Genomic DNA, 23,788 nt, shown 5'->3' with positions numbered 1-23,788 from the left:
AGGATTTGCCGTAGCCACAGATAGGATTTGATTTATTATGGATGAATTGGTCGTGAGTGTGTGCAAAGTGAAAGGATGAAAGTGAATCCTGAAGGAGGGAGGAGCAATGTCTCTACGCATGGCGCTGGTGACCCAATTTTCACCATGGTACTTGCCCAGGGCACCACCAAAGTGGTTTTCACCGTTGGACAAAATTATTTCTCTTTACTTTTTTTGATTTTTCAATATTTTTTTTTTTTTTGTTTTATAATTTTTTTGTATTTTTGAATTAGGATATTCCGAAGAGCTATGTGTAGAACCTGTGAAGGTGCATGCTATTGATAGGATCCTCCAAAGGTTCACCTTCTGTAGTTGAGAGCTGATATGCACCAGATCCATATGCTGCTGTAATAATGTAAGGACCAAGCCAGTTTGGTTCGAACTTGCCCTTCTTCTCTCTGTCTTGCTGATTCTTGGGGTTTTCTTTGAGAACCAAGTCACCTACCTCAAATGTGCGAGGCTTGACCTTGTGATTGTAGCTGCGACTCATTCGTTGTTGGTAAGCCTTGAGATGATTAAAAGCAGTTTGTCTCCGTTCATCCAGCAGTTCTAGTTCTTGTAAGTGAGAGACCCTGTAATCTTCATCAGTGATGATGTTTTGCAAAGAGACCCGTAAAGAGGGTAACTCGACCTCAATAGGCAAGATGGCTTCAGCGCCATAAACAAGTGAATAGGGTGTAGCTCCTGTAGGTGTGCGGACACTTGTGCGGTAGGCCCAAAGTGCAGGATTGAGTTGGATATGCCAATTGCGGCCAGCGTCGTCGACTGTCTTCTTGAGGATTTTAAGGATTGTTTTATTAGACGCCTCAGCTTGGCCATTGCCTTGGGAGTAATATGGTGTGGAGAAATGATGGGAAATATGGAAGCGGTCACAGAGTTCACGAACATCCTGATTTTTGAAGGGACGCCCGTTATCAGTAATAATGGAAACAAGAATACCATATCGGCATATGATATAGTTAAGGATGAATGTAGCAATCTGTTTTCCAGTGACTTGTGTGAGAGACACAGCTTCAATCCATTTTGTGAAATACTCTGTGGCTGTGATAATGAATTTATGACCATTAGAGGAAGGAGGGTGAATCTTGCCTACGAGATCGAGTCCCCACTGACAAAAGGGCCAAGGAGACGCAAGTGGTTGTAGTTCTTGTGCTGGCGCATGTATGAGGTCTCCATGAATTTGACATTGCTTACATTTCTTGACAAACTGATATGAGTCTTTTTCCATATTGGGCCAGTAATATCCAGTCCTGATAAGTTTCTTGGCTAAGGTAGGACCACTAGCATGTGGACCACATATCCCTTCATGCACTTCACGTAACGTAATCTGAGCTTCGTCGCTTTCTAAACATCTAAAAAGAGTGCCATCTAGACCTCGCCGGTATAGGATATCAGCTAAAATGACATATCGAGAGGATTGGTGAATGAAGGTGCGACGTTGGTTATTTGATAGATCAGGAGGTAGGGTATTGTCACGAAGGTATGTGAAGATGGAACCATATAACTGAGATTCGGGACCAACAATGCATATCATTTCAGTAGGAGTGATCTCATATGAAGGAACCAGCAGGTTGTCCACCAAGAACTCATAGCAAGTCTCATTTTGAGGTAGATCAATCAGTGAAGCAATTGTAGCCATGGCATCTGCAGCACGATTCTGCACGGATGACAAGTTGGGAATCCCCAAAAACATGAAGTTCCTGGATCTTCCACTGAACTGCAATTCGTAATCCAGTTGTTAATGCCTCATATTCCGCTATATTGTTAGTGCAAGGAAATGATAAGCGGTATGATTTTGGTATAGAATCTCCTTGAGGAGTTATAAAGAGAATACCAGCTCCTGCCCCATGCTGTGTGTATGAGCCGTCAAAGTATAGTTGCCATGGCTTTGCATGTGATATTCTTAAAATGGATTCGTCTGGAAATTCTGAATTTAGAGGAATATCATCAATCATGGGGGCATCTGCTAATTGATCCGCGATGGCTTGTCCTTTTATTGCTTTTCTGTCCACATACTCGATGTTGAATTCACTAAGGATCATTACCCATTTGGCCAGCCGCCTAGTAAGTGTTGCTTTATTGAGGAGGTATTTCAATGGATCTATCCTTGCAACTAACTTAGTCTTATGAGTAAGCATGTAATGTCATAATTTTTGTGAAGCAAAGACCACGGCGAGACATGCACGCTCGATTGGTGTGTAGTTTAGCTCATATCCCACCAATGTGCGATTGATATAGTATACGGCTTTTTCCTTGCCTTCAGGAATTTGTTGCCCCAAGAGTGCCCCTAGCGCTGTTGGAGTAGCTGATATGTATAGTAGCAAAGGTTGATCTGGAACTGGTGGCATCAAAACTGGCAGATTCAAAAGATAATCTTTGAGCGTCTGAAAAGCTTGTTGACAGTTATCATCCCATTTAAATTTGATATTTTTATGTAGCAGGTGTTGAAAAGGATTACACTTATCTGCCAGTTGTGCTATGAATCTTAGAATGGACTGGAGTCTTCCTTGTAAGGATCGAAGTTGACTGATATTTCTGGGTGGTGGCATGTCCAAGATAGCCTTGACTTTTGCTGGATTGGCTTCGATTCCTCTTTTGGACACAATGAATCCTAGGAGCTTCCCGGAAGTTACTCCAAAGACACATTTCTTGGGGTTTAATCTTACTTTGTATTTTTCCAACCGATCAAAGACGACTGAAAGTATGTCCAAATGTGTATCTTTGTCTATTGATTTACCCAAGAGATCATCAACATAATCTTCCACAGTTATGTGCATGAGATCATGAAAGATAGTGGTCATTGCTCTTTGATATGTAGCACCTGCATTTTTTAGCCCAAAGGGCATGACATTCCAACAGAAAGTTCCCCAAGGACAAGTGAATGATGTTTTGTGTTGATCTTTGGGTGCGATCCTTATTTGATTATAACCAGAAAATCCATCCATTAATGATAACATTTCGTGACCTGCTGTGAGATCAACGATCAAGTCAATATTTGGTAATGGGAACTCATCTTTTGGACAAGCTTTGTTGATGTCTCTGAAATCTGTACATATTCTGATACTGCGATCTGGTTTACTGACAGGTACTAAATTGGAGATCCATTCAGGATAATCAATTGGGCGTATGAATCCGACATCCAATAACTTCTCCAGCTCTGCTTTGACTAGTAATGCCACTTGTGGATGCATTTTTCTTAATTTCTGTTTCACTGGCTTTGCCCCCGGTTTGACTGTCAAATGATGCATTACCAAATCCGGATCTAGTCCAGGCATATCAGCGTATGACCATGCAAAGTTGATTTGTCATTCCTTGAAGAAACTTATGAACTGTGACCTTTCGGACTCTATCAATGATTTAGCTAGGAATATGTTGTGTGGAACCTCTTCCGTACCAATGTTTGTTTTGATAGTCTCCTCTACCAGCATGGATGACTTTTCCTCATACGAGGCTGGGAGAATGTCAAGCCTTCCATCTTTGGGTGCCTCAGAGAGGTTTTTGCCCTCAGATACGTCCTTTCTTTTTACTTTTTTGGGATCAGATAGCACCACAGTGTGGTTTTCGCCATAAGACCCTTGATTTGTTCTTATTTTCACATTTTTGCGACTGGAAGGTCCGACACCCTCACCAAAATATGCCTTGTTGTTGAGTTCTATAGTGTATCCCGCTTTATGGTCCCCAAGGGGAAGATCAGCTCATATGCCAAGATAGTCAATAACAGCTTCATCATTTTGGAATGTGTCAAACTGTGTCGGTCCTTCATAATCCCAGTCAATGAGTTGGTGGTGAACAAGGGGAAGGCCTTTAATGTTTTCGGAGTTTGCGGGGTCAAGAGTGAAGATGTGGTTATATTCGGGTATGTCAAGGTAATTATTGAGGTCATCGATGGCACTCTCCTCATCAGTCTCGATCGTGAACGAATCCAAATTATCATCACTAGTAGCGCATTCCGGAACAGGTGTTCTCATCCTATGTGATTTCAACCTAGAACCTTGAGACAAGGACTGTGTAGACTCCTCATGGGTTGTTTCTTGACCAACTCTGAATTTGTTATAAAACTCCTCCTCTTCTGTGGGTTCATCTGGCTCTTTGAATGTCTCAGTGAGCTCATAGTCACTGGAGGATTTGTCTGAACCCCATTCCCATTCGTTGGAGTCTGTGGAATAGCGATCCTCTTGTTGAATTTTGGCAATTTTGATTCGTGCTGCCTCTTCTGTCCTTTTAGTGTGGATCTTGGAAGTCAGAAAACCAAGTCCCTTCGAGCGTTCCCTTTTTATAGTCAATTCAGGTTGTAAGGGCTCCATAACACCTTCTTTTCGTAACCCAAGAGGGCTTTTTCCATCATACTCGAATTTTTGTAGAATCTTGAAGCCTTTGCCATATTTCTCACAGGGTATATTGATCTGATCTTGTGTGTCATCTTCAATGTCTTTGTAGAGCATTTTGTATAAACCTTCCTCTTCCAGTTCACCCCATCTTTGAAAGGTAGTAGGATCCCATTTGAATACTATGATGGATATTTGCTTTTTAGGATGTGGCCTTCCATATTCTTTTGGAGAGCTCATGACTTGTCATAAATACATGGTTTGATTTAAAGTGTATTCTCCCATGCCTTTGTCCTGAAATGTGCCTTTAAGTTCACCCTGTTTTGATGTCGAAGGTTTCAATGACTTAGGGTCAATGTATGCCGAAGAAGCGACAGCTTCATGATTACTGGGAACGATGATCTCAATATGTGATCTCAAGTTATTCCAATATATGAACGGATTAGGATCGCTGTTAACTGTTACTTCGACTCCATTGTGAGGAAACTTAATGCATTGGTGATATGTCGATGGGACTGCCCTCATTTCATGAATCCAAGGACATCCTAGCAATATATTATAAGTGACATCTAAATCCAGGACTTGACAAACCACATCCTTTGTAACTGGCCCAATTCTTAGAGGTAAGGTGACCGTGCCCTTGGATGAGCATTCTTCATCATCATATGCCTTGATGGTGGTTTGATTTTTTGAATTCACAGCTTTATCGGAATATCCCAATTGTTTAATGGTGCTCAATGTACAAATGTTTAGACCAGCTCCTCCATCTATCAGGACTCGCTTTATTCGATGTTTGTGTATGAAGGCTTCAATATGTAATGGTGCATTATGTGGCTGACTTATGGAGGCGTCATCGGCTTCTGTGAATGTAAGGGAATGTGGAATGGAAAGGTATCCCACCATGGCTTGAAACTGGTCCACGTTCAGATCAGTAGGAATGGTGGTGTCTCTCAAGATTTTGTCAAGAATAGCTTTATGAGCGGGGGATATGCGTAAGAGCTCAAGGATGGAGATGAGCGCAGGTGTCTTCCCTAACTGTTCTACAAGGTCATACTTAGGTTTGGTAGATGAAGAAGTGGTGTTTTTAGTTGAAGCACCTGGCAAAGTAATTTTACCTCGACGAGTTGTAACATGACATTCAGAGGTAGGTTCGGAAGAAGATCCAACACCTCTTAGGACAATCTTGGGTCGCTGAGGAGGATTCTCAGTGTTTTTGTTCTTGATGGTAATAGTAGAGATATGATTGTCCATCGAGATATGATTGATAGTTGAATCATAGTTGTAAGGTACTCTAGTATAGTTGGCTTGATCATCTGTGACTTTAGCTTTTCCCTTGTCGTGCTTTGGGAATGGTTCCTTAAACATCTCATGTTCTTGATTGGATGAGTGTCCCTCAATCTCAATGTCACCTCTATCAATGAGATCTTGCACAATATTCTTCAGTCGATGACAATTACCTATTTTATGACCCTTGCTTTTATGAAATTCACAATACTCATCATCATTCCACCAATTTGGTTTAACCTTTGGTTCATATGGAGGAAAATCTGGAACTATGATTACCTTGTTTGCCACCAGCTTCTTGAAAACTGACTCAAGTGGTTCTCCCAATGGAGTGTACTTCCTTCGTGATCTAGAAGTTGTTTGAGTATTCACTTGATTGTTTGTAGAACTTGATCCTGAAAAGATGAATTTGGGTTGCACCGTGTTGGCATCAACAACACCATCATTGAATGTGTTCTTGTTTTTATTCCAAAATCTTGGCTTGTCTTTTCCTTTAAAGTCATCTTTGTTTTCCTTGAATATCTTAATGACTCCTTGTTCAATTAGAACCTTTTCTGTTGCTAAGCCCTTTTCAATGACGTCCTTGAAGGTGGACAAACAAGCTTTCCTTAGATCATAGCCAATGTCTTTGTTAACATTTTGTGTGAACATTTCTACCATTTGTTTTTGGGGAATTTCACAAGAGCATCTGTTGGCTAGATTTCTCCATCTTTGTAAAAATGATGCAAAAGATTCTCCCTCTTTTTGCTTGGTGTTGCACAAAGTAGTGACTGATATGTCTGTCTCTATATTGTAGGAGAAATGTTGAATAAATGCCTCTGCTAGGTCACCCCATGACTTAATTCCAGGTGGAAGTTGGGAGAACCATTCCATAGCTTGATCACCTAAGCTTTGTGGGAATAATCTCATCAAATATGTCTCTTCTGCTGCTACCTCAATGCAAGCTGTGAAAAATTGTCTTATGTGTGCCTTAGGATCCTCTTTTCCTCTATTTATCAAATTTAGGCGTCACAAAGTGTGTAGGAAAAGGAGGCATTGGAATGCTCTTGTCAAATTGATAGGGACATATGTCTCTCATTGTGTATGTTGGCTTTGGTGTATTTATGTCCTCCATTTTCTTTTGTAAGTCCCTGATTTGTTGCTCCAAAGTGCTCTTAGGTGGAGATCGACTTCTTGGACCATACCCCATGATTGAGGCACCAATTGGAGGAGGAGCATGTTGCATATATGGATGATATTGATCATACACATGTTCATATGGAGGAGGTCTGTAATGATGTTGTGTATATGGACCACTTGGTATAGATTCATGTTGAGGAACACCATATCTATTTTGCGCATGTATACCATATTCTACGGGCATGTCATGTTCCATTGTGTTGCCCCCGAATTTGACATGAGGTTTCCTTGTGTCCAAATTTTGAGCATGCCTTTGAACATCCAATTGCTTTGGTGGTTGTTCCTTAGCATTGGTATGTGATTGAGCATATCTATTTGCATAAGACTTCCATAATGGTCTACGAAAGTGAGTATCATATGCTTGACCATATGTATGTGGGACCTCTGGTTTTTGAAGCAAAGCTGATGGTGATTCAGGTACCATGTGTGGTCCTCTATTTCCTCCACTATTAGGTCTCCTTTGATCCATATTGGGGTGAGGTTGTTGCAAAGGTCGATTTTCCCTTATTTGAGACATGTCAAAATCATGAGGTATCTTGGCTCCACTTTGTGCCATCATGTGTAAGAAGTATTGTCTATCTCTCCTCATTATTTCCTCAATCAGTCGATTGAAATGGGGATTCATAATGGATTCTTCCACATCTGCTGAATGTATTGATAAGTTGTCCAAATTGTCATTGTGTGTAACATTGTTGTTTGTAGTGCCTGTGTTTTCAACATTTGGAACGTTTCTATAGACATCCATGTCAGGTAATGTAGTATGATCAGAATTGAAAAAGATATCATTGTCATACTCATAAGAACTCATGTTTGCGGACGCTTGAGCCTCTTTAGTTTCTCTCCTAGATTTTTGAAGACGGGTTTCAACCATGAACTAGGTATTGACCAAGATGTGAGAGACTAGATGAAAATGGAAAAAGTATGGAAGACCAAGAGTTGGATGGAATGTAAACGAATCTGAGGTGTACTTGCAATGTCCAAAGTGTAAGACCAAGTATGTATGTAGTAGAGTAGGTGTGACTTCCAAAGAGAGGATAGTTTCTCTTGATGAGGTAAGTTGACCTTGACTCTAAGTAAAACCAAATGAGACCCAAAGGTAAGAAACGTTGATGAGGGACCACTTAGCAAAGTGTTGTTGTATGTAGTGTGTTGACAAAGTATGATGAGGACAAGCAAGTGACCTTTTGACTCAAGTTTAGACAAGTGTGAATGTAAAGCAAGATGTAAAGCAATGATGGATTTTGTGAGACCTAAAGACAGGTTGAATGCTAAATGAAACCTTAGAGAGATGACCTAGGAAGCTCAAGATTTCTGAAACTGACTGTGTTTGCTTGCTGGACTGTAACAATTTTTTTTTTTTTTCAATTCTGGACACAGACGCGACTGTATACTTCACAGACGCGGTTTCCTGACACAGACGCGCTTCTGAGATTTTCTTGTTTATGTTTGCTGGACTGTAAATTTTTTTGCAATTCTGGACATAGACGCGATTGTATACTGCATAGACGCGGTTATCCGACACAGACGTGTTTCTATTCAACACAAATGCTGTTATAAACACAGACGCTATTCTGCCCTTCACAGACACACCTAGACAACACAGACGCGGTTAAAACAGACACATACGCGTTTCTTGTAAAATTTGTGCAATTTTTTCCAATCTGTGAAGTCATTTTGTTGTGACCAAATCTGACTGTTTGACTGTTTTTCATGACAAGAGGACACAATGTTGATGAGGACTCAATGTTTGCAAGTGTTTAGACTGACAATGACTCCAAGAAAGTGTGTTGTTTGATGTAAAAATTGTTTTGCATACACTTGAAGACACAAAAGACACAATGTTTTGTTGTTTGGTCTTGAATGTTTTGAATGTTTAACATAAGTCAAGCACAATTCTTATGGCTGGCCAAGACAATAGTTGTTGATCCCACATGGGGTTTTACCCCCGAGGCTACGCTATTTAGAGCGGATACTTAGATGCTTGACCTCACTGGCTCCACCCTCGGCACTCACTTCTCGGGTCAGCCAAGCATCAGTCCCCATGAAAACTCCCCATGGCAAACTTTGTATCTCTACTAAGAACCGTATGTGTGTGGGCCGCTACCAGAGGTCCAACCTCTTGCCCCAACAACTAGAAGGATTTGGGCCTCTAAAACAAAATGGTGCTAGTAAGGGCATCCGCTCGTGTGGCCATACATGCGGCACTTTCAGCTCTGTAAATACAGAAGGCTCCCAGCCGGTAGGGGTTACGCCCTACAACTAATCAAATAAATTTGATCAAACGGGTTTATGGGGAGACATAGTATCAGTATGAACTAATCAGCACACGTTATTCATAGTTTTCACCATGAATACATTTGATTATAGTGGTTCGAATGAGGTGGGTTTTCCTCGCTACCACTTGGGTCGTTCTCTTCTCACTAGTAGTCCTAATGACCACACGGGAAGACAGGCCCTCTAAAGATTAAACAAAAAGAGCCTATTGCTCAAGACACAAAAGACAATGATTCAATTTTAGTGCACCAATGGAAGTGTTTGCTAGTCTATGAAAACAAGGCACATAATAAGAATAAAAAACTCTTGCCAAGGACCTGCAACAAAGAGTTGTTAGTAGTTTGGGTTGTTTGAAATAATCACCCCTTCCTGCAAACACACAAGTTAGGTAAATTTTAAAACCCAAAAGACTTTGTGAAAATAGGGGCCTTCAACCAAATGATTTAGCTTCCAAGGCAAGCTGCACCAATTGTGTTAGCTAGATCTGAAAATGTTAGTCCAAAAATAAACCAGATCTGAAACCCTAAATGCAAAATCTGAAAACCGAATCAATAAAATTTCCAAAATTTTGAAATAGGCAATACACAGACGCGATTACCACCTATGCAGACGTGACTCCGCAACAGAAACGCAGTTCTGTGAGACACAGACGCGATTAAAAACCACAGACGCACTTTCTGTATGCAGACACGGGTGAAAATGACACAGACACGTTTCAGTAACACAGACGCGCCTCCCTGGAACCTGCAAAATGAAATATGACCAAAACACAGACACGGTCCAGCTATCTCAGATGCGCCAGAAAATCAAAAACGCGATCCGAAAGTGTGCAGACGCGAAAATACCAAAAATGCTGCCAAAAATGTCCGATCTGCAACTTCAAAAACACAAGACCTGCAACAAGGGGTCAAATGCAAAGGGACAAGAGTCCCACCGGGCGTGCCAAAATGTTTATGGTGAAAATGGATAACAACAATAACAAAATTGAAAGGCTAAATGAATTCAACCACAAAACCCTAGCCTAACAATCAACAATGATCCACTATAACATATGAAGATTACCTAAGACAATGCAAATCAAATGAAATCACAAAGATTATACCATCACATGTCCAATAGGGTTTTGATCTCCATTCTTCCTATCTCCATTGATCTTGCTTGATATATTTGCTCTCGGATTTTATATGCACAAGAGCTCAACAAAGAATGAAATGTGGTTGCAAGTAGGATCGTAGTGTAGTCAAGTCCTCCAAATTGTCGATTAGGGTTTGATAATGAAGAAGGCATCTCCTTAAATAGAAGACACAATAAGAAATGGAGGGATAAAATTGAGAGGTGTAAAAAAAGGAGGTCGGCTATGATTAGGGGGTAGGTAAAAGAAATAATAAAATAATGAAAGAGGTAGATAGTGTAGGAATTAAGAGATGAGTGACATGTGTCATGTGTAGAAAAGGATAATGAATTAATTAAATAAACACAGATTTATTTAATTAATAGAAGAAGTAGGATAATTAAATAAATAAGATATTTATTTAATTTAGGAAAAGGATAATTTAAATAAATAAATGTATTTATTTAAATGAGAAATAAGGCTAGAAGAGGATAAATGAATTAATTAAATAAATAAAGATTTATTTAATTAATAGAAGAATTAGGCTTAGATAATTAAATAAATAAAATTTTTATTTAATATTTATTTAATTAGAAATGACAATTTTGGGTGTCTACAACACCAAATGCCAAATCAAAATTTTTATGTTTTGACCCTTAAAAATGCTCACTGTTTTTCATACGACATATCATAGAGTAAGCAAAAACTTGTACGAGTCAGGAATTTATGTAGCACGATAAAAGACTCCCATACGATAAAATACATGCATTTGCAAGATAAAATGGTCTTTCAAGCAAACTCTCGTACGATACATTGGATGATCCGAGATGACAAAACATATGGCATAATACAACAAACCACAAAATGACAGTTTGTCGTATGAGAGAAAATATCGTCTCACACAACAAAATGACAATGACAAGTTTTAAACGACATGAAAAAATAAAAAATTCAACCAAAATTCAAAATTGATGAAATGAAAAGGTTTAAGATTAGTCACTTACCACTGGTTCGTAGTTCTGCGGTCTGTTATGACATCTTTGGCACTCAAATCGATGCTCCTGGATCAGAATGACCAATTTTCTTCATAGAAGGATTTTCAAATTTCAAACTTGGAGAGGTTAAAATGAATTGAAAATGACACTTTGACCCCTTATATAGCCAAAACCCTAATTTTTCAACTTGCTCTGATGGACATGAAAATTGTACCCTTAGGTAATTTGCCCATCCTGATTCCATTTTTGGGATTAGAATTGAAATCCGAGATCATTCTTCTAGTCAATTTTGCACAACTACAACCACTTATCACCTTTATCACATTCTCATTCTTTTCTTTAATTTGCACTCAATTTCACATCAATCATCGCTAAATCTTCACATGATCCTCTGACTCAATCTTTGTTCTCAAGTCATTATCATCATCAACAATTGCCTAAAATCATGTACCCTCGCTATCTTTTGATTTCTCTCTCGAGGGGGCATACTCATGACTTCAATGTCGAGAAAATTTTGAAATCTTCGTCAAAAGTCGAGCAAAAATCTTTTCAACTAAAGAAAATCAAACAAATTCTTATCGCTAGGGGTATCTTATCTTTATCGCTTCATATCAATTTGAGATATCTCGATCATCTGAATCAAATTAATCGCTAGGGGCATATCAGTTTCATTGCTTCAATTCAAGCTGATATTGCCTTCATTTGAATCAGTTTCTTAATGTTAATAAGTTTCATCGCTTTTCATCAAACTGATTATTCATTTAAACTCAATCAAAAGTTTAAAGAGTATCTTTGATCACACGCTGAATCTAAGTAGGTGTTCAATTTCATCGCTTCAAATCAAGCTGGACAGTTTATCTTTGCTCATCGTGTCTTGATCCATCAAGTTCAAGATCGATTTTATCTTCGCTCACTGTGTCTAGTTCAATCAAGTCCTAGATCAGTAAGATACGCTTCTTGATCAATCAAGTTCAAGTTTGGTATCGTTGCTCTTCATCGGTCCTAGTTCAATCAATTTCGGGATCGGTATCTCTTTAATCAACTCTGTTCAGTTTCATCGCTTCAAAATTAGCTAAGCACCTCGCTCTTCATCTGGTTCGTGATAAATCAAGTTCAGAACTGGTATCTCCTAGACATCAACATATTCTTTGAACCAACGCACTGCTCACATATTAATTCAAAGAGGGGCAAATGTAACACCCTAAAAATGGTCACCTAAACCATGGGCCCCTAATCTTGACAACATCACCAAAGACAATTAAATCAAATTTGAGCACACAATTAATTAATTCTTCAATCATTAAATATCACATGTCAAGTGAATTATGCTATATTATATAAATATTTATTTAATTAATTAAATCATTCCAAGAAAATCATTTTGATCAATTATCTTATTTAATTTATTAAATATCCCAGCATATTTAATTAATTAATAAAATTGCCATTAATCATAAAAAAGGAATTAATTTATTACAAAAGAGGAATCAATATGCAAAGAAAGAGTTAAATTGAAAATAAAATAAAGAATTGAATTGAAAGAGAAATCAAACTTGAGATATTATTTCTTCTTCTAAATTGAGAACTTGAAATCAGAAAAACAATTAAAATGAATTATTAATCATTCTCTAAAATTGGAACTCAAAGCTTTTGAGAAGAGAAGTTTAGTTTCATTGAAAAGACTCTTTTCTTGAATAAATCAAAGAATATGCATGGAATTACGTATTTTTATCTCATGTGCATGGAATTAATTGAATTTGATCTCCAATGCAAACTCAAACTTATAATCTGAATGCATTTCAATCAAACTATAATTGGAACCTATCTCAAGGTTAACTGAATTTGTTCTCTCAATTGTTTCAATTATCCTAAATTGTGCTTTTTCTTGGATAATCTCAACCGCTCGTTGCTAATTGATCTTGACCGTTGGTCTCTCTTGTGATTCTCTATAAATTCAGCCTTCATCTCTCATTCAAAACACCCTGGAGATTTATTGTTATTATACAGTTTTTGCTCTAGAGTCATTGAAGGTATTGTGCTTTTTGAGATATTGCGTCTTAGTTTAGCCTTTTTGCATATTTAGTTCAATTATGATTGCTTGAATTCATATAGCTTAATATTCATCCATCTAGCATAATCTTGCATTCATTTAGTTTATTCTCATACTCATATAGATTAAATCCTTCGTCTTGGTGTAGTCTAGTCACTGGTATTGCTTATACAAATCCGAGAGCAAGTATATACTCGCATCTTTTAGAAGCTTGTAGATACTTATTCCACTTTTCACACAAACAGGAGCATATTGAAATAATATAAAATTTTGTATCAATAATTAAAAAATAATTTAATAATAAATATGTTCAACAATAATTATAATTTGGAAAAAAGTTTTATATAATAATATTATATTTATTTTTGAAATTTGTTTTATAATAAAAAATTATTTTATAAAATGAACAATTTTAAGCACAATCGATATATATTTTACTTTACAAAATAAATAATTTTAAAAATAATCAAATATATCTTTTGAAAATATGAAATTATAAAACAACTTAAGTAAATAATTAAAATTATAAAATAATTTCAAGTCTAAAATCAAATAATCCTTAGATTTCTTTTTAATACTCTTTGGTTGTGTATTGATTCTTTTTGCATATATATAAATATTAAAAAAATATACATAAAATTCATTAATTAAATAAAAATAAATATTACTTAGAATTTAGTTACTTATTTTTTTTTTTGATCAATAATTTTTGTATTATATTGATTTCCAAAAAAGAAATACATTAATCCGAGGCCATACCAGATTTCAACATCGACCCACAAAACTAACAGTCCTAGCCTACTAAGTAGGGCATTCAAAACTAAAGAGAGGAAATAAAACACCAGTACTGTGCATCTCTGCACTAAAATATTACAGTCATCCATAAAATATTGTTTTTTTAAAAACCAGTAGTATTTGTAAAGCAAATTTATTTAAAAAAAACCCGTTACCTCTCATTCGGTGTCACTCTAGTTTGTCTGCTTCTCCTCCTCATCTGCAATGTCTGCCAGAGCTTTTCCTTTTGCTGCTTCGGTCTTCATTTTTGAGATGCAATCCAAATTCCCGAAATCAGGGTCTCCTTCTAGACTTGCTAAAAATTGGACCGCTCGCCCTTCCTCAAATCGATCTCTCAGTTCTCTCCCCACCTCCATATGCACCACCACCTTGAGGGCTTTCAGCACTTCATCTATTCTTATTAGTTTGACACATAGCTTCATGGCTTCCCAACCTATGCGTGCTCGCTCCCGACATTGCTCCTTTATTCGATTTTCTGGCCCACGAACAAAGGGTAATATCTCCTCCTCGACATCTCCTTCCCGAATGCGGATTCTAGTATGAGGGATAACCCATTCCAAAATGGAGTCCAGGTTTATCAGATAATCCCCATCAATCAACTTTGTCATCGTGAGCTTTATTTTCTCCACCTCTGGTTCGAATTCGCAAGCCCAGGCCATAATCAAGGAATAGACCTCCATAGTCTTCCTGTACCGGAAATGAATGTGCACCAGCTCCTCCCCCAGCATTAGACGTGCTACACTCCACAGTTTCTCTTCTTTGTATTTCAAGAGTCCCTATATTCTTTTATCCGACATCGTCCCCAGAAAAGGAACCAATTTCTTCTCAGTTCTTAGAGTGAAATTTGCCTCCATTGCACCTGCACAAAACTTGTTAACTCAAGACACTACAATGTAAATGACATAAAACTCACATTAATCCGGTTATTTGCTCATAAACCAAAATAGTAATTCCTCCATCATTGTTTACGATGGGTCATAAGTGCATGATCATTGATATGAAGGGAAAAAGATTTCACAACAGATTTACTGCCCTCCACCATTGTCTCAAACCAATACACTGCACTTGGTAACTGTCTCATTAATTGCATTGCCGTTGATAGAGCGTACTTGTCTTTACGGGCTGCCTTGCATGCTTGTTGATTATTTCATGCTTCTAGGACTGCATTAACTCCACCTCCACACTCTGCCATCTCCCTTCCACCACTTGGCCAATTAGCTTGTCATGTCACATCCGATGTTGGAGAGGAGGTCCGCCACTGCATTGGCACCTCGCCTGACATGGGAGACCCAAAACTCCTCAAAGAGGTTGAGTTTTTCTCAAATGATCTCCACCTAGTGGGATAATTTCCATGATGGGGTATTGCCCTTAGCAATTGCATTGATGACCACTTGTGAGTCTCCTTCCAGGTGTATCTTTGGAATTTTCATTTTTATAGACAATTTAGTTGCCATTAGTGTCGCCTGTATCTCTGCTTCATTATTTGTTCCATCCTGCAACCATCATGCACCCTTGAAGAGGATGTCGCCTTTATTATTTCTCATGACTACTCCCTCTCTTGACGTTCCCGGGTTTCCTCTAGATGCCACTTCAAAGTTTATTTTTATCCACTCCTTAGTTGGTGGCTCCCATTTAAACTCCTCTTTTTCTAGAGGGGGATTAACCCGCAGAGACCCATTAATGGGTTGACAGTTCACAAGTGGCCAGTTGGCTTGAATATTTTTGTCCTCGCTAGTTGAAGGGTGTTTTGCCAGATTGTGATTTCTGGCTGCCGTTGATATTGCTTCAGCTATCGCTCTTTCAACTCTTAGTAGCAAACTCTCCATTGATTCTTGTTCTCTTGAAATATTCTTCTATTTCTCTCCTTCCAGATCTCCCATACAACAAGGGATGGTGCCACTAGCCATAAACTGGAAAAACTAACCTTCGGCTTGGTATATTCCAGATGGAAAAAAGGGGGGCAAGGACTGTGTTAGGTAGGGGGATCATCCATCCTAGCTTCTCTAAAAGGAAGCTCCATACCTTCTGCACTTCCTCACATTGTAGAAGCAAGTGATCCACAGATTCCTCTGCCTTCTTACACATTATCTGAAAGGGCCCAAGAAGCCCAGTCTACATAGTCTTTCCCCTATCAGGATACACTTTTTCAAAGCCAGCCAAGTGAAGACTCCTGCTTTTGGTAGTATTGGGGAACTCTAGATAAGTCTTTTTGGCCATTCCCTTCTTTCTTCCATATTTTCAAGGATGCTATAACCAATCTTGACCGAGTACTGCCCTGATTTTGAACCACACCATCTCATAGTGTCTTCCTTTGTGGATAACATAGGGGTGTACTCCTGCATAATCCCTCTTAATAACTCTTTTTGATTTATTGGCAATGATATATTTTCTACGTCTTTCCATTCGTACATATCTACCCCCTGAATCTTGGTTTTCAAGAGAAAATCTCCTACCTTTTCTCCCCATTGGACTCTAGTAACCTGTTTAATATTTTCAATGTCTTGTCTATCTGAAAGAGTTGGTCTCCCCTCCCATGAATCTATCCAGAAATTGGCCATTGTCCCATTGCCTATTTCCCAAGTAATGTGTTCCATAATGACATGTCTACAAGAGGTAATAAAATTCCATATGGCTGAGCCTTTTGGTAAGGTGGTGATAGTGAATATGCGTTCCCTGCTCAGCTGATCTAAATACTCATGTTTTAAGATTTGTACCCATTTCTGATTTGGCTGGGCATAAATCTGCCGAATCAGTTTTTCCCCCATTGCTTCATTTAAAAGTTTCCAATTTCTTAGTCCTACTCCCCCTGCCTGTTTGCCTTGACAGATTTTATCCCACGCAACCAAGGGAATTTTGTCATTTGCTTCTTTGCCATTCCATAGAAATTTTCTCATCCCCCTGTTCATACAATTAATCACTTTCTTTAGAATCTTTAGGGCTGTCATGGAGAAGATGGGGAGGGCAGAGATGACCGCTTTGAGTAGCATGATCCACCCAGAAAGAGTAAGCCATTTACTCTTCCACCCTTCAAGGTGATTTGCATAGGCATCAATGAGGTTGTTCCATAAGGTAGGACCATTATTCCCACCAAATAAGGGGGTACCTAAAAATTTTCCAGGTAGGGTACCCATTTTGACCCCTAGGATATTTGAAATTTCTTGCTGCTTACCAACCTCTGTATTAAAGAAAATGGCTTCCGATTTGGTCTAGTTAACCTGCTACCCACTTGCTTTGGAGAAGATATCTATTGTCTTTCTAATCACTCGAGCCTCTTGAAGTGAAGACTATCCACACAGTAGGGTGTCATCCGCAAATTTTTGATGAGTAACTGGCTCCATTCCTTCTGCAATTTTAATTCCTTTCCATCTTTCTAGTTGTTGCTGTGATCGAATAAGTCTTCCCAAGACTTTTGCTAATATTATGAATAGGAATGACAGTAAAGGGTCCCCTTGTCTAAGCCCCCGTGTGGTTTGAAAGAAGCCTTGTGGGCTGCCATTGACCAAAATAGAAGTCCACACCCCCCCTATACAAGCTTGTATCCAGCTAATCCATTCTCTAGAGAAGCCAAAACTCTGCAAAACCTGGAGAAAAAATTCCCAATCCACCATGTCATAAGCTTTTCTAATATCTAATTTAATTAGCATTCGATCCACTTTCGATTGATTAACTCTGTGGATGGCCTCATGGGCAATTATTATTCCTTCCACAATCGACCTACTTGGGACAAAGCCACTCTGTTCTTCTAAGATAATATGACTTAGCAATGGTTTTATTCTATTTGAAATCACTTTAGTTATCACTTTGTAAATGGTGTTGCACAAGGAGATTGGTCGAAATTCATTGAAATTAATAGGGTGCTCCACCTTGGGGATGAGGGTAAGTAGTGTGCAATTTAGCTCCTTTGTAGCACTTGCCTTGCTCCTTGATTCCTCCAATACTGCCCAAACCTCATTTCCTACAACCTCCCAGAAAGTTTGATAGAAAAAATCTAGGAAACCATCCAGCCCTAGCGCTTTATCTCCTTCCATGCTGAAAACTACATTTTAGACCTCCTCAGCTTGAATGGGTTTCACCAGCGCCTAATTTTGCACATCTGTTATCAGTTTCGGGATAACACTTAAGCCATTTTTTTGATGTTCCACATTGGTTTCGTTATCCTTGGATAGTAATGCTAGAAAGAACTCAACCACCTCTTTATTTATATCCTCTGAGTTGTCTAGTAGGACATTCTCATTGTTGTAAATGGTTGTGATTTTGTTCTTGGATCGTCTCGCCTTAACCGAGTTATGGAATTTTTTGTGTTTCTATCCCCTTCCTATAACCAACACTCTCTCGACTTTTGTCTCCAGTAAATCTCCTCTCGAGCTAGCACTTCACTTTATTGTCCTTTGAGGTCTCACTCCTACTAGAACATCTCGGATGTCATCCCCTTTTGGATTATATCTTCTTGCAAGGTCGCTATCTTGTCCTCTAGATCTCTTTTATTAGCAAAAATGTTACCAAACTTGGTTTGGTTCCACTCTTTAATTTTTGACTTAATGAACTGCAGCTTCTTGGTGAAAACAAAGGCCTTAGTACCGCATATTTCTGGGGCTCTTGACCACCATTCCTTGATTAATTCCCTTAGGTTTTTATCCCTCAGCCACATTTTTTTGAATTTGAAAGGACATTTGATGGGGGGGCCATCAAAGGCTATAGTGAGCTCTATTGGTAAGTGATCTGAGGCAACCATTGAATGGATATTTGAGGCAAAAAGGAGATTGGTTTCCGCCCAAGGACCACCCAAGAAAAAATGGTCAAGCTTCTCTACTACATGATGTCCTAGGATCCTTCTGTTAGACCATGTGAACTGTCCTTCTTTAGATTTGACTTCCCTGAGTCCATGGTCCGCCACAAAATTTTGGAAATTAACTCGGTTCGCAAAAAGTCCTCCCTTGCCCCTCGATTTATCACTCAGGTCCAATATAGCATTGAAATCACCCCCAATAATAATAACGCCACCATCCAGATCTCGCATGAGGGAAGACAAGGGTCTCCAAAAATTTCTTTGAAGATTGGGTTTTGAGGGTCCATAAACATTGATCAATGTGAAATCAACATTTAGAGGGTAGGAATGGACCTTACATACTTGCCACATATTGGAAGCACAAACTTTCTCCACCTTGTGATTGTTCACATTCCAGAGGATACCCAGACCTCCTGATGCTCCCTTCGAATCTATGAAAGCCCCCGTCCACTGCTTCCATGATCCCATGAGTGTCTTAGCTTCTACTTTGTTCATCTTTGTCTCTTGTAGGAAAACTATATCTGGCCTTAGTTGATCTAACCCTCGTTTGATCAATCGACGTTTGTCAGGGGCATTGCAGTCCTTGACATTCCAAGTTATGATTTTCATTGTTCTTCAGGAAGGGTGACACCCTTCCCTACTATCAATTTACTTTGACCTTTGGCACTACCCACTAGTGCGATCTTGAACTGATTTGACTTTCTGCCTCTCACTCTCGTTTCCCCTATCCACACCTTGTTACACACAGGCTCTGTTTGCTCTATTGTCCTTGTTTCTGTAATGTCTTCCTCATCCATCCATCCCCATTCATCCTCCTCATCAATACCATCAGATTCTTTGTTATCTTTGGATTCATCTTTATCAGATCTCAAGTCCTTATCCTTCTCCGAGTGTTGTAGTATCTCCAAACTGACTCCTGTTTCCACAGGGGGAAAGCCTTGGTGTTAACCTTGTCTAGGATATCAACTGCTTTCTCTACTCTTGCAATGGCCTCTTCTACCCAACCTGCAGCCTCCTTCTATTTGTTAATAAGAGAAACATCTGTTATAGTTTCTTCCACCTCTTGGGTGGTATCTTTGTGAGCCATCGCGGCCTCCCCCTGAATAAAGGGATTTTGCAGAGGTTGGGTCATGTCCTCATTGGATCTCATCTCCTTACTTGTACTATCCTTGTTCACAAAATAAATCACCTCATCTTCTATCATAGTCTCCACAGTTTTCCCCTTAAGGCCTATTAAACAGGTTTCCTCCGAATGTCCTTCTTTTCTACAATGCTTGCAGATTTCGTTAGATTCCTCCACCTCGATTTTTTGGAGCCACTATCCTGCATTTGTTATGATCTCCACTTGTTCTGGAAGTGGGTAATGAGGTTTCCATCCAATACATATTCGCGTGTACATGCTAAAGTCTTTGGATTCAATAGCCTCATCCGCTCTGATGTAGAAACCCAGTTTGTTGCCTAAGGTTTGGAAGAACTCCTCATTCCAGTATTCTTTGGGAAGGTTATATAATCTGAGCCATATCGGTACCTCTTCAATTAGAGCCAACACTGGGGTGAAGTTAGGTTCCCAATCCCTAATGTACAAACCCCTCCCACCCATAAAGAAGGGTCCGTTGTTTAAAATTCCTTGCTTATCCTTATTGTCTTCTGTGATTACCAAGAAAAACCCATTTGGAAGGGTTTTGAGTTCTATTTTGCATTTCCAGTTTTCAATACACCAACCTTTCATCTTTCCCACCGACGGCCAATTACCAAACAATTTTACAAATAGTCCCCTTTCCCGGAAGAAAGTCACAGAATCATTCCAGCTTTTGTTATCTATCATCAAAGAGATTTTCTCCATTCTCATACCCTCTTTTTGTTCTGGGTCCTTCATCATCTTCTAAAAATTTCTTCTCGGACGCCATTCTTTCTCTTGGCAATGTTGCCATATTATTTTCGGGTTGTACTCCTTATTGCGATGCCCTTGCGTTCTGAAGCTCTCCTTTCTCAAATATTTGGACTCTCGTGCTGACGGTTCCTCCCCCCATTGATTGTGAGAATGAAAAAACCTGTCCTGACCCTCCCAAGCCTTACTTGGATTTTTCCAAGGATGTTTACTAGGTCATGGTTGTGTAAAGTTCTGCCGTGATCCCCGATCTGCAAATCTTTGGCCCTAAAAGTCATCTCCCTGTGGTCGAAAACCTTGAAACTCCCTTGGTCGAAGCCCTAGTCTTCTCCTCCGCTCCATTTTTTTTCTTAAAGGGTTTGAACCAAGGATGTAAGCACTACAGGCAAGAAGCCCCACTATTTGTCCAAGGTTCTCCCTAGGGTAAGAGTACTCCATTTTTTACATGGTAGAGACGAACCCATGGGGGTTTGAACCTAGGTTGTAGGCACTACAGGCAAGAAGCCCCACCATTTCACCAAAGGGTCATCCCCAAATTTAGTTACTTTTATTAATATGTATATATGTTTAATTTTTTTAAAATATTAACTGCATCAGTTATAAATTTCTAATTATATTAAAAAATATTGAACAAATATTACATTAGCAAATATCTAATAGTAATTAATATAGATATATTAAATACATCTTTCCACTTGGAAATATATAGTCTTGTCAACAAATATTTGTTGTAAGTGACAAATGAAACTCCACTCCTAAGGCTTCAGCTATCAAAAGAAAAATCAACTCACAAATTTTTGAAGACTCTTTACTTATAAATCATTTTCTCATCAATTTTTTACAAATATTTATTCTAAGGAAAAAACTCAACTTTGACTATGCTTATGAAAAATTATAAGTTGAAAAAAAAAATGACTTCAAAAATTGATTAAATTGTATTTTTATAATTGCTTAAAATGATTGATTTGTTTTTCTCTATTTTCCTTGAAAAAATAGCTTAGAAATTTAATTTTAATTTATGAAAAATTATACAATTATTTCAAGAAAAAAAAAGTGAAAAAGTGATCAAAGGAAAAAAATAGTCTTGTATTGATTTCTTGTTTTTTTAAAAACTTGTTCTCCTTCTCATTTACTCTAATCTCAATAATTGGAAATTGTATTGATTTCATTTGTTATAGAATTTCTTCGATTGTGAATTGAATCATTATGGGAGGATTGTTGGATTGCTTGCATTTCAATTCAATGTTGGCGTTGAATGTTTCTGTTGTTTGATTTGCAATTTATCATTCTACTTATGTTGTTAAAATGAACATAGAGAATATTTGGATTTGGGCTTAAAATGAATCTATGGTGATATAGAACATTTAGTTTGGCATTGGTTCTTGCATGATCTTGTGTGGTTCATCTCTTGAGTTTAGGGATTGTGTGTTGGTGTGGTTCTACTCTTGTTTAAAGGACTAGTAGGGTATGTTAGGTGTGTTTTTCCTTATCCCTTGCATCCTTGGACTCACTTTAGAGTCTCTCATAGGCCTACCTTCCCATGTGGAGCATCTCTTTTATTGTTCAAAGTGTTGAAGATTGGGTGGGGTTATCCCCCCTAGCTCCAATTTTTTTTTTAATCATCTTGGGGCTTATTTGTGTTGTATTATTATTTTTGAGTCCTACATTTTTTCCTGGGTATGAGATCTAAAAACAATCATTTGTTTGGTAATTGGTGAGGACTACAATGTGTAGTTGGTACCACAATGTAATAATATGAGTACTTCATAGATTCTACACTCCAACATCTTTTTAGGACACTCATGTAGTTCCAAGAAGATGACACATTTGTAGTGATGTACTAGTTTCCTTCTTAGGCACTAGTGCATTGACATGCTAATGTCCTTTAAGGGTGATATTGTACCTTGGCACACTAATGTCTTCTATTTCATTAGACGACGAGTTCTTTCAACCATTTCTTGGGAAAACTTTGTATACAAAAGTTGTCCCCCTTGGCATGGTGAGCCTTCCTATGTTGTTTCATTGACAAGTTTTGTACTTAGGGAGTCTTGGAACCTTTTGTATTGGAGAGAATGTCATTTCTTGGATGTGATCTATCCTCATTCTAGTTGGTGGAGGGCTTGTGAAATTTTTTCCTTGTGTTTAGATATATTCAAGGTTATTTTGAGTGGATTGGAGGTAAATGTTACCCCCATACCACTCTTCCTAAAAACTAGTAGTTGTATCCGCTGGTCAAGGTGTTATAGCTCTAGTTATTCTACTATTTTTGTGGGGTTTTATTAGGTTTTGTGTTTTTAAAATTATTTTAATGTGGATTTTAGGTTGATTATTCTCTCATCCTACCCTTGTGTTTATAAGAGAGCATGATCATGGGTTGTTTGGATTCATTTTTTCCTCTTGTAGGTTGAACATGTTTGTTTCTGTTGGTATTTTGGTATGGTTTTGTCATTGATGTCAACACCTACTAAACACTTATCAACTCTGGCACTTTGGAGAATCAACAACATTCATCGACAAGCAAGTGACTTATGCACAGTCACTGGTATTTGGTACACCGGCAGGATATAATGATCACCGACACTTGGAATGATATGGATAACACTTGGTTATGTTGAAGACATCGTGTGGACACCTTGTCTTGGAGTTTTGTTAATTGGAATATTCATATTTGTATATTTGTTGTTACTGGCAAATAGGTCCAGGTTACACCGGTAGGCTTATCTTTTCCAGATCAGCATGGTACGCTATGGAGATGACTTATTATTGTTGTAAATGCATCAAGCCGACATGGTGAATTGGTTATTGCATCGGGTATTAATTGATTCGTAAATTAATTTTATTGTATTATCCTTTAGAGCCGACCTACTAAAATTGGTCTTAGGGTATGGTATAAATGTAAGATCCTATTTGTAAGATCGGATGTGGAATGCGAAAAAGGATTGTGTGAAGGTATATGCGAGAATAAGTAGAGCTATACACGCATACATCATTTGAAGTTGAAGGAGGGTTTTTGTGAAGACAATCAGAACTACACCGGTACTGAATCTAGCATATGAAGATGC

This window comes from Cryptomeria japonica, chromosome 4 (genome assembly GCF_030272615.1).
Source record: "Cryptomeria japonica chromosome 4, Sugi_1.0, whole genome shotgun sequence".
In the NCBI taxonomy this organism is placed as follows: Eukaryota; Viridiplantae; Streptophyta; class Pinopsida; order Cupressales; family Cupressaceae; genus Cryptomeria; species Cryptomeria japonica.
The sequence above is the reverse complement of the archived record's forward strand: the minus strand, read 5'-3'. Positions refer to the sequence as shown.